This window comes from Nicotiana tomentosiformis, chromosome 6 (genome assembly GCF_000390325.3).
Source record: "Nicotiana tomentosiformis chromosome 6, ASM39032v3, whole genome shotgun sequence".
NCBI lineage: Eukaryota > Viridiplantae > Streptophyta > Magnoliopsida > Solanales > Solanaceae > Nicotiana > Nicotiana tomentosiformis.
In genome coordinates, this window is record NC_090817.1 from 69927471 (window position 1) to 69935437 (window position 7967).

General features: G+C 39.1%; 1 pseudogene; it reads left to right on the forward strand.

The window, feature by feature from the left end:
* Positions 1-4164: 4164 nt before the first annotated feature.
* Positions 4165-6581, forward strand: LOC104114816 (uncharacterized; annotated as a pseudogene).
* Positions 6582-7967: the final 1386 nt, after the last annotated feature.

Sequence of the window (7967 nt, forward strand, 5' to 3'; positions counted from 1 at the left end):
GATTTTCTTAGCCTGAACCGACACTTTTTGCTTGACGTTTCGAAGCTGAACGTCGGCTAATAATAACTTTGTTAAGATGGTTTCTTTCTCCGCTGCCAGGCGGTCAATAGTCTCCTTCCACTGGTTGCATTCAGCCCGGATTTGATCGACCTCCTCTCGAAGTAGCCCGATCTTCTCGATCTTTTGCTGCAACTGAGACAACGAAGGGTTAACTTCCACAGTCGAGTCGAATCTATACTTTAACAGAACGAGGCTCACCTGCTGATCGAGCTCGACCCTTTCTTCACGAACCTTAGCCAAATCCGCTTGAAGATCCTTTATAACCTCCTCATTTTTGCTACAAAGAAGCCAAAGGTCATCTCTTTCACCTAGGACCTTCCGGAGTTCGGCCTCACACTGGCTAAGATCAACTCGAAACCTACTGATGGCCTGCATAGTTAGAAACTATCACCAACACCAATAAAACAAAGAAGGATCACCGATATCGGAACCATCAAGTATGGAAAAGAACAAAGAAGCCAAGTATGGAAGAATCACTACCCGAGTAATAAAACGCTGAGCTTCCTCTAACAAAAGAGAAGCATCACCGATATAGGAACTGTCATCAACACTAGTAAAACAATCCTTAAAAGGATCCACTGCACCTGAGCCAGCACCAATATCGGGAGTCTTCAGCTCTCGAGCCTCCTTCAACACCTCCTCAGAAAAAGACGGAAGAGAAGGTGAATGACCCATTGCCATTGCCCCGAGCAAATCACTCGGAGTACTCCGATCGAGACTTAGGTCTTCGGAACCAACCCAGATGGGCACGGCCGCCATCGGCTCAGCAGCTCTAGCAACCTCGACTGCCTCCGTAGGTCGAACTACCAAAGCCGAGGAGCTATCTTCTTTTTCTTCTTCCTCCCTCAGTCGTTGGACCAAGTCGATCGAAAGGGCAATGATTTTTCTCCTCACCTTTCGAGTTTTGGGCTTAGGATCCTTCGGCCGAGAGGAAGCCCTTCGTTTCTTTTCATTTCCCTATTCCGGGACCGGGGACTTGTTTCCTTCATCACCGCTCGAAGGCCTCAAAACGGCATCCCTAGTTACACCTATATACAAAGGAAAAATCGATAACGAAATGAACGCAGAATATACCTCGAGGGAAACAGGAACCAAACCTCACCATGATTCTTGGCCTCCCATCTACCTTTAGCCAAATCACGCCAAGCGCGCTCGGCATAGGATGAAGTCGAGGCTAACTTTCGAACCTAATCCTCGAGATCAGGCACAGCTTGTGGCATCCAAGGTGCAGCTGGACATCAGAAAATAATATTAACAAAAATGAAAAAAGACACGAAAAGCAAACAAGAATCACTTACGGTCGAAATTCTATTTTTCAGGAAACGGCATTTTTTCCTCCGGGATAAGATCACGAGTCCTCACTCGAATATATCGACCCATCCAACCTCGATCCTTATCTTCATCGATGCTCGACATCAAAGCCTTCGATGCTCGACGATGTAGCCTAATTAGTCCAGGATAAATCTGAGGCCGATACAGTCGTATAAGGTGGTTCAGAGAAAAATCCAACCCTCCGGCTTTGGTAGAGAAGAAACGCAATAAGATGACTATACGCCATAAGGAAGAATGAATTTGGCCGAGGGTGACCTGATATCTCCTGCAGAAATCAAAAATCACGGGATCGACATCTCCCAACGTAAAGGGATAGGTGTAAACACTTAAAAATCCCTCCACGTAGGTAGTGACGCTCTCATCGGAGGATGGGATTTGTAACACAACCTCAGAACCCCAGCCGCAATCTTTTCTGACGGCCTCGAGGTGAACCTCCACTATAGAGCATGTATACATCGATACGTGCTCACACCGACCCGGAACAGACGAAGGGTTCTCTACCCTAAAATCAGTTTTTAAAATACACGGGCCGGGAATATAATCTTGAACGGACGGCTCCGTCGGCGCCTTATCGTCACACGGCCGTAAGGAGGAAGCTTTCTCCTTGTGAGGTACGATTTTTGAAGTTTTCGCCATCAATATGAGAAGAAAAGTCGCAAAGGAAGGTGAAATAGGGGACAGCACCAAAACTCTGGTATAAGCGGCACTGAAGCCATGAAGTAGAGAAAATAATCAAAGGGAATTTGGGAAAAGAGGAAGCACAAAAGTGGAAAACATTTTATGGGAAAACTATTTATAAGGCATGGCGATTCGTTTCTAGCGGTGGCCGACCACCGACTGACACACATTAAATACCTCGATAAAACCAAATCGATGGGACAGCTATTACGCACGTCATAGTCAAAGTCGATAGAAACGTCATCGTTGATTCAGTCGAACCTTAGGGAAATCACAACGTTTCTCGTCATCTCCTTTCCAAGAAACGAGGGGGCTATCTGTATACGGTTAAAACCGATCCTTGATCATAAAGATCGATCGAGGATGGCATCTCAGTCAAGGAGTATCTTCATGGAGAACCCGAACGAATTCCGAGATGGGGGCATCGAGCTTGGGGCGTCCGAATCGACCGAAGTAACATCGACCGATACAGGTCCCGAACATCGATGCCCGAAAGTGATCACCAAGCTCGAAACCAAGGTCGAGGTTCCGATCCGACACCGAGCTCGAGTCGGTATCGAGCTCACAGACAAAAAGCTGTTATAACCGCACCAAAGGAGATAATCTTGGCGGGAATTAAGGAGGAGACACACCACCATGGGTCCTCCACTAGTAATATTATTCCATTATGTTGCTATAGATAAAGTAGTGATCCTTGGCTATAAAAGGCAAGATAGATTGTAATAGAAGACATCTTCCCTGGGATTAAGAATTCATTGTGTTTATCTTTCTAAAGCTCACTAAGTATCTTTGTTCATCATTTCCTATTTTACATCATAAATACGTGTATTGTTATCATCAGATCAAAGGAATCTACTTACCCTTAGAACCATACATAAATTCAACGTTATCCGATTTTTCGGGTAAACAGATTACAATCATAATAATATGTTTCTATTTAATTTCTTTCGTTGGTTGATTTTGGAGATTATTAAAAAAGAGAGATAAGTATGATCTCTTTATGATTTTCCCCATTTATTTGTTCACGTGAAGGAAAAAATATGACCAACTTTCATAATTTGTAAAGGTAATAATTGGATCAAGTACCTTGATTAATAGTATATATATATATATATATATATATATATATATATATATATATATCTTTATCAATTGTCAGATAATTCGTGCTTTGTAATTATAAAGCTCAATAAAGGTGGAACGAAATATAGGGATGAATAAGAGTTTCTTCCTTTGTTTTGTTAGCTAAATAAAAATAACAATCCTCATTTTTTTTCCTTACACTTCTGTCTTTAACTTTTATTATCTATTTCTCAAATATAATTTTAATATTATTTATGTGTTTATTTAAAAAATATTATACTTATTGAGTTGCGAGACACGTGCATCGCGCATGCGTTAGATTTATATATTTATATTGTATTAAAAATGAAAAGGTTAAATTAGTAAAATTTCTCTTATTTAGATAAATATCTTACATATTAAATCTCTTATTTATATTCTACCCTTTTATTTTTCTGTACATATACTATCTCCTCTCCCCTCCATCATCACCATGGCCACCTTTCCTTTTTTTATCATCTCTCTCTTTCTAATTGCACTCAACTTGCTCATTTTAATTATTTTTAAAAAAATCAATATCCTTCCACGTGGACCAATAGAAGAGTGCCACGTGGATCTTTATAAAGGCTTACATAGTCCGTTAGTCAATCGTTAGTCTTAGGGATATTTTTTAGCCAAAATATAACGTTGAGAACATTTGTGATCCTATAGATAGAAGAAGGGTATTTTTAAGCCAAATCCAATAGGATAGGAGCATTTTTGGCCCTTTTCCGTTGTTCATTTTATAGGTTCAAAGAATATATTGAAACATCTTGACCTCGAGAAATAAGTCACCATATGTTGATCCATATTAATCATTTAGAGAAACTTATATTTTATTCTTTCATGTATTACTCAAAGTTTTATTTTAATAATTTTAATATTTATTTTACAAATGTACTATATGATTCAGTTTCCATGTGCGACACACGTGCGAAAAAACTAGTTATATTATAAGTGGGAAGTCCCAAAAGAAAAAGTTGAATTACCAAAATGGCCATAAGAATTTGGATGGTTTTTTTGCCCTTCCAAAATCCTAATAACTATTCTGCTTTTAAAGCACAAAAATGTAATTTTAAATAATGATTGTTGAATTTTAAGGTCTAACTTGGAGTGCCAGGAAAATTTATGATTGTTCCATCAATATTAAAAATACGTTCAATGTACACAATGTTCTTTGAGGATGTGTCTATTACTTTTTGTGGGAATTGATTATGAATTATGTGGAAATTAATAGTTCCATTTTAATACAAAAAATATAGGGGATTGAAGTGTCGGAGGTTAATTACGTTTGGAAAAAGGGGGAGACAAATAGCCAAGAATTGTTTGGATTAGTTTTTGTGGCTTTATAATCTCCTTTCATGGGAGTTCATTCATTTCTTTGCAATGATATATTTAGATAAGGGACCTTTCTATAGCAAATTCAGTATCATTATAGATATATACATGTGTTAACAAGAGTGGGACATAAAAACTAAAAAAAAAATTAAAAAAAAAAAGAGAATAGTGTGACATGGACTCTCTATAATACGATTTGATTCATCAAGAAAGAGAATAGTATGGAAAGTTAGACCTACTATGTCATAACTCATTTTCCGAAGGTAAGAATAAGAACAGGCGCTTAACCGAGAGTACTAAAAATTCTTTGGACACAGAACGAAGTTCCTGTATCTTGTACATTTTGGAAGCATGGAAATGAAAAAATCTTTTAATGCTTATGCTTGATGTTTGAGGACTTCCAGTGGTTTCCTTTTTTGCTTTTTTGATAAACATATTTGTAGGATGACTCGTGGATTCAATTTGTGTAAATGCAAAGTTAATTGTTCTCTGTCTTTTGTCTTTACGTTTTTTATCATATTTTATCAACCACTCTAATTATAGTTTTTATGTGATATTAGTATTTGATATATTGTTATTTCACATAATATCTTCACATTTTCTCAAATTTTTATATTTAAATTCTTTATTTATTTGTTATTTTTATTTATTTATTTCTAAATTTAAGTACTAGACAAAGATATTGCTGTCTAAGCTAATTATCATTTCTCTAATAAAATTAATTACTTAGACTAATTATTTGATAATCACTTTCTTGATTATCAAAAGAATAAATCGGTAACAACTTGCCAGCCGGTAATAGCCGAAGGCAAAAAAAGGGGAGATAGGGAAGAGGAGATTAAGGATAGTCACTCCACTCCATAGATAGTGCACACAGATTCTTCATTCATTTTTCATTCCTTTCGGGTCCGAAACGCGGGCTGCTAAATGCTAAGTTATTAATCTACATAAATTTCGTATCTATTTTTTGGATTATTGGGGATAAACATGGTTCTTTTTTCCTTTTCTTCTATGACATTATCCCATAAAGGGAGCCCTATTGAAAATTCTCTAACTTTCAATGCTGAAGTTAGGTAAAAACCCCTAAACCCAATATCATCTCCTCCCCGGTCCTTTCCATCCTCACCCCAATAAAGTCTCTGCCACCCTCCGCCGCCAAGGTCGGCCGTGCCACCATAGAGAAGGCAGTGAGCGCCCTCCTCAAATGGAAAGAATCCCAGTCCAAAACCAGAAAGCCCAATTGCTCCCATAAGACGACTTCATCTACCTCAACCTCACTCTCAAGAAATCCCACCAAAGCCTCGTACCAACACTTTCAGAATCCCTTTCCCTAACCCTATTCACGATCCTTCCTCCTCCGAGCTCTGCCTCATCATCAATGACAGACCCAATTCCAAACTCACTTCGGACGCCGCGAAAAAGATCATCAAATCCCAAAACATACCCATCAGTAAAGTCATTAAGCTCTCGAAGCTTAAAACTAACTACAAACCCTTTGAGGCAAAAAGAAAGCTTTGTGATTATTACGACCTTTTCTTGGTCGATAGGAGGATTGTCCATTTGCTTCCTAAGCTTTTAGGGAAGCAATTTTTCAAGAAAAAGAAACTGTCTTTGCCATTGAATTTGACACACAAGAATTGGAAGGAGCAAGTGGAAAGGGCTTGTAGGTCCGGGTTGTTTTACTTGAGGACTGGGACTTGTTGTGTGATGAGGGTTGGTAAGGGTTAAATGGAGAGTGAGAAAATTGTGGAGAATGTGGTGGAAGCAATAAAGGGTGTTGTTCAGGTGGTTCCCAAGAAATGGGACGGTGTGAGGAGCTTGCACTTGAGGCTTTCTGATTCTCTTGCATTGCCTTTGTATCAAGCTTTGCCTGATATCAAGCTCAAGATTGAGGGGTTTAAGGATAAACAAGCCGAAGAAGAAGTGAGTGGTAGTTTGGTTGAGGTTAAGGAGAGTGAAAAGAAAGCCGATGAGGGGTCAGGGAATAATTTAGAAGGGAAAGAAGAATAAAGGGAGGATTCATGAAGTTAGGTATATGGACTTTGACACTGGTGTAGATGAATTGGAGAGTGATGATTGTATAGGGTGAAATATGATATGACACGTGGACGTCTAAAGAGAGGACACATGGAACCCAAGACAGGAATGACCGAAGACCAAACGCATACATTCCGCTTGTCACCGGAAAGGATAACGTTCATAAGGATGTGTTAAATACTCTGCGCCCGGTAGTATTTAATAGGGAATATTCTGCAGCATTAAGAGCGACAATCCGTTATAGAAAATTTGACATTTATGTTACTATTACATCTTCATCAATGACCCTCATAATTAATATTAAAGGAGGACATGATCCTAGGACTTCCTTCCCTAGATATAGCTATAAATAGTGAGCTCAGTTATCATTGTAAGGGAAACGAATTTTCTGGCTAAACCTGCACTCTATTCTATACAAAACTTTATACAATTTTACTTTCTTGCTTTTTGTGCTCATCATCGCTGTGCCCGGAAATACTGTTCCAGGAATTGTCATCTCTACTGTTTTCATTTATATTTCAAGGCTAAGTATTATATATTTCTTTAATTATTGTATTATTTCAGGATCAAATTAATTCACTTATCTAGAAACCACGTATAAATTCAACTGTACCATTTTACGGGTAAATAGTTTGGCGCCCACCGTGGGGCCTAGACAGCCGTGCAATTAAATTGATCCTTGACTTTTTTACTAACACGATTTTATTATTTTGTCTTAGAAAAAATCATTAAAAATGGCAAATAACATTGTTAATGACACGCACAACCCTGAAATTCGAGAGGATCAGCCTCATTTTGAGGATTCAATCAGTGACACCCACAATGAGGAGAATGACGTCACGCCGGTGCATGACAGGCAGTACCCACGATAGGTTCGGGATACAACTCCCGATGATGCTAATGAGGAACATGTCGTGGATGCGATGAGGGTCCTGCGAGAGCAACATGCAATCATTCTAGGCCATCTCACGCGGCAGGACCAGGTTATGACGGAACTGAAGCAGGAACTATCGGGGGTTTCAAATAATGCAAACAGACGAGATCCAATTCCTCCCGTTGTTCCCACAAACCAAACAATGCATAGAGTCGATAACAACACTCCCAAGGGTAAAGTTGGCTCCAACGGGACTGGCAGGAGTAGATCCGGTCTCAACAACGAAAATGATCCATTCAAGAATGAACTTTTACGGTTCATGAGAGAAGTGAACACCCACATGGACCAAATCCCGGGCGCGCCACCAGTATTAAAAGGCTCGAACTCGAAGAAGTATGTTCAATTACCATACAAGCCAAGTGCGACACCCGAACTAATCCCGAAGCGGTTCAAAATGCCTGAAATTCCAAAGTATAACGGAACTTCAGACCCACAGGAGCATATTACTACCTATACAATGGCTGTGAAAGGAAATGATTTAGCTCCT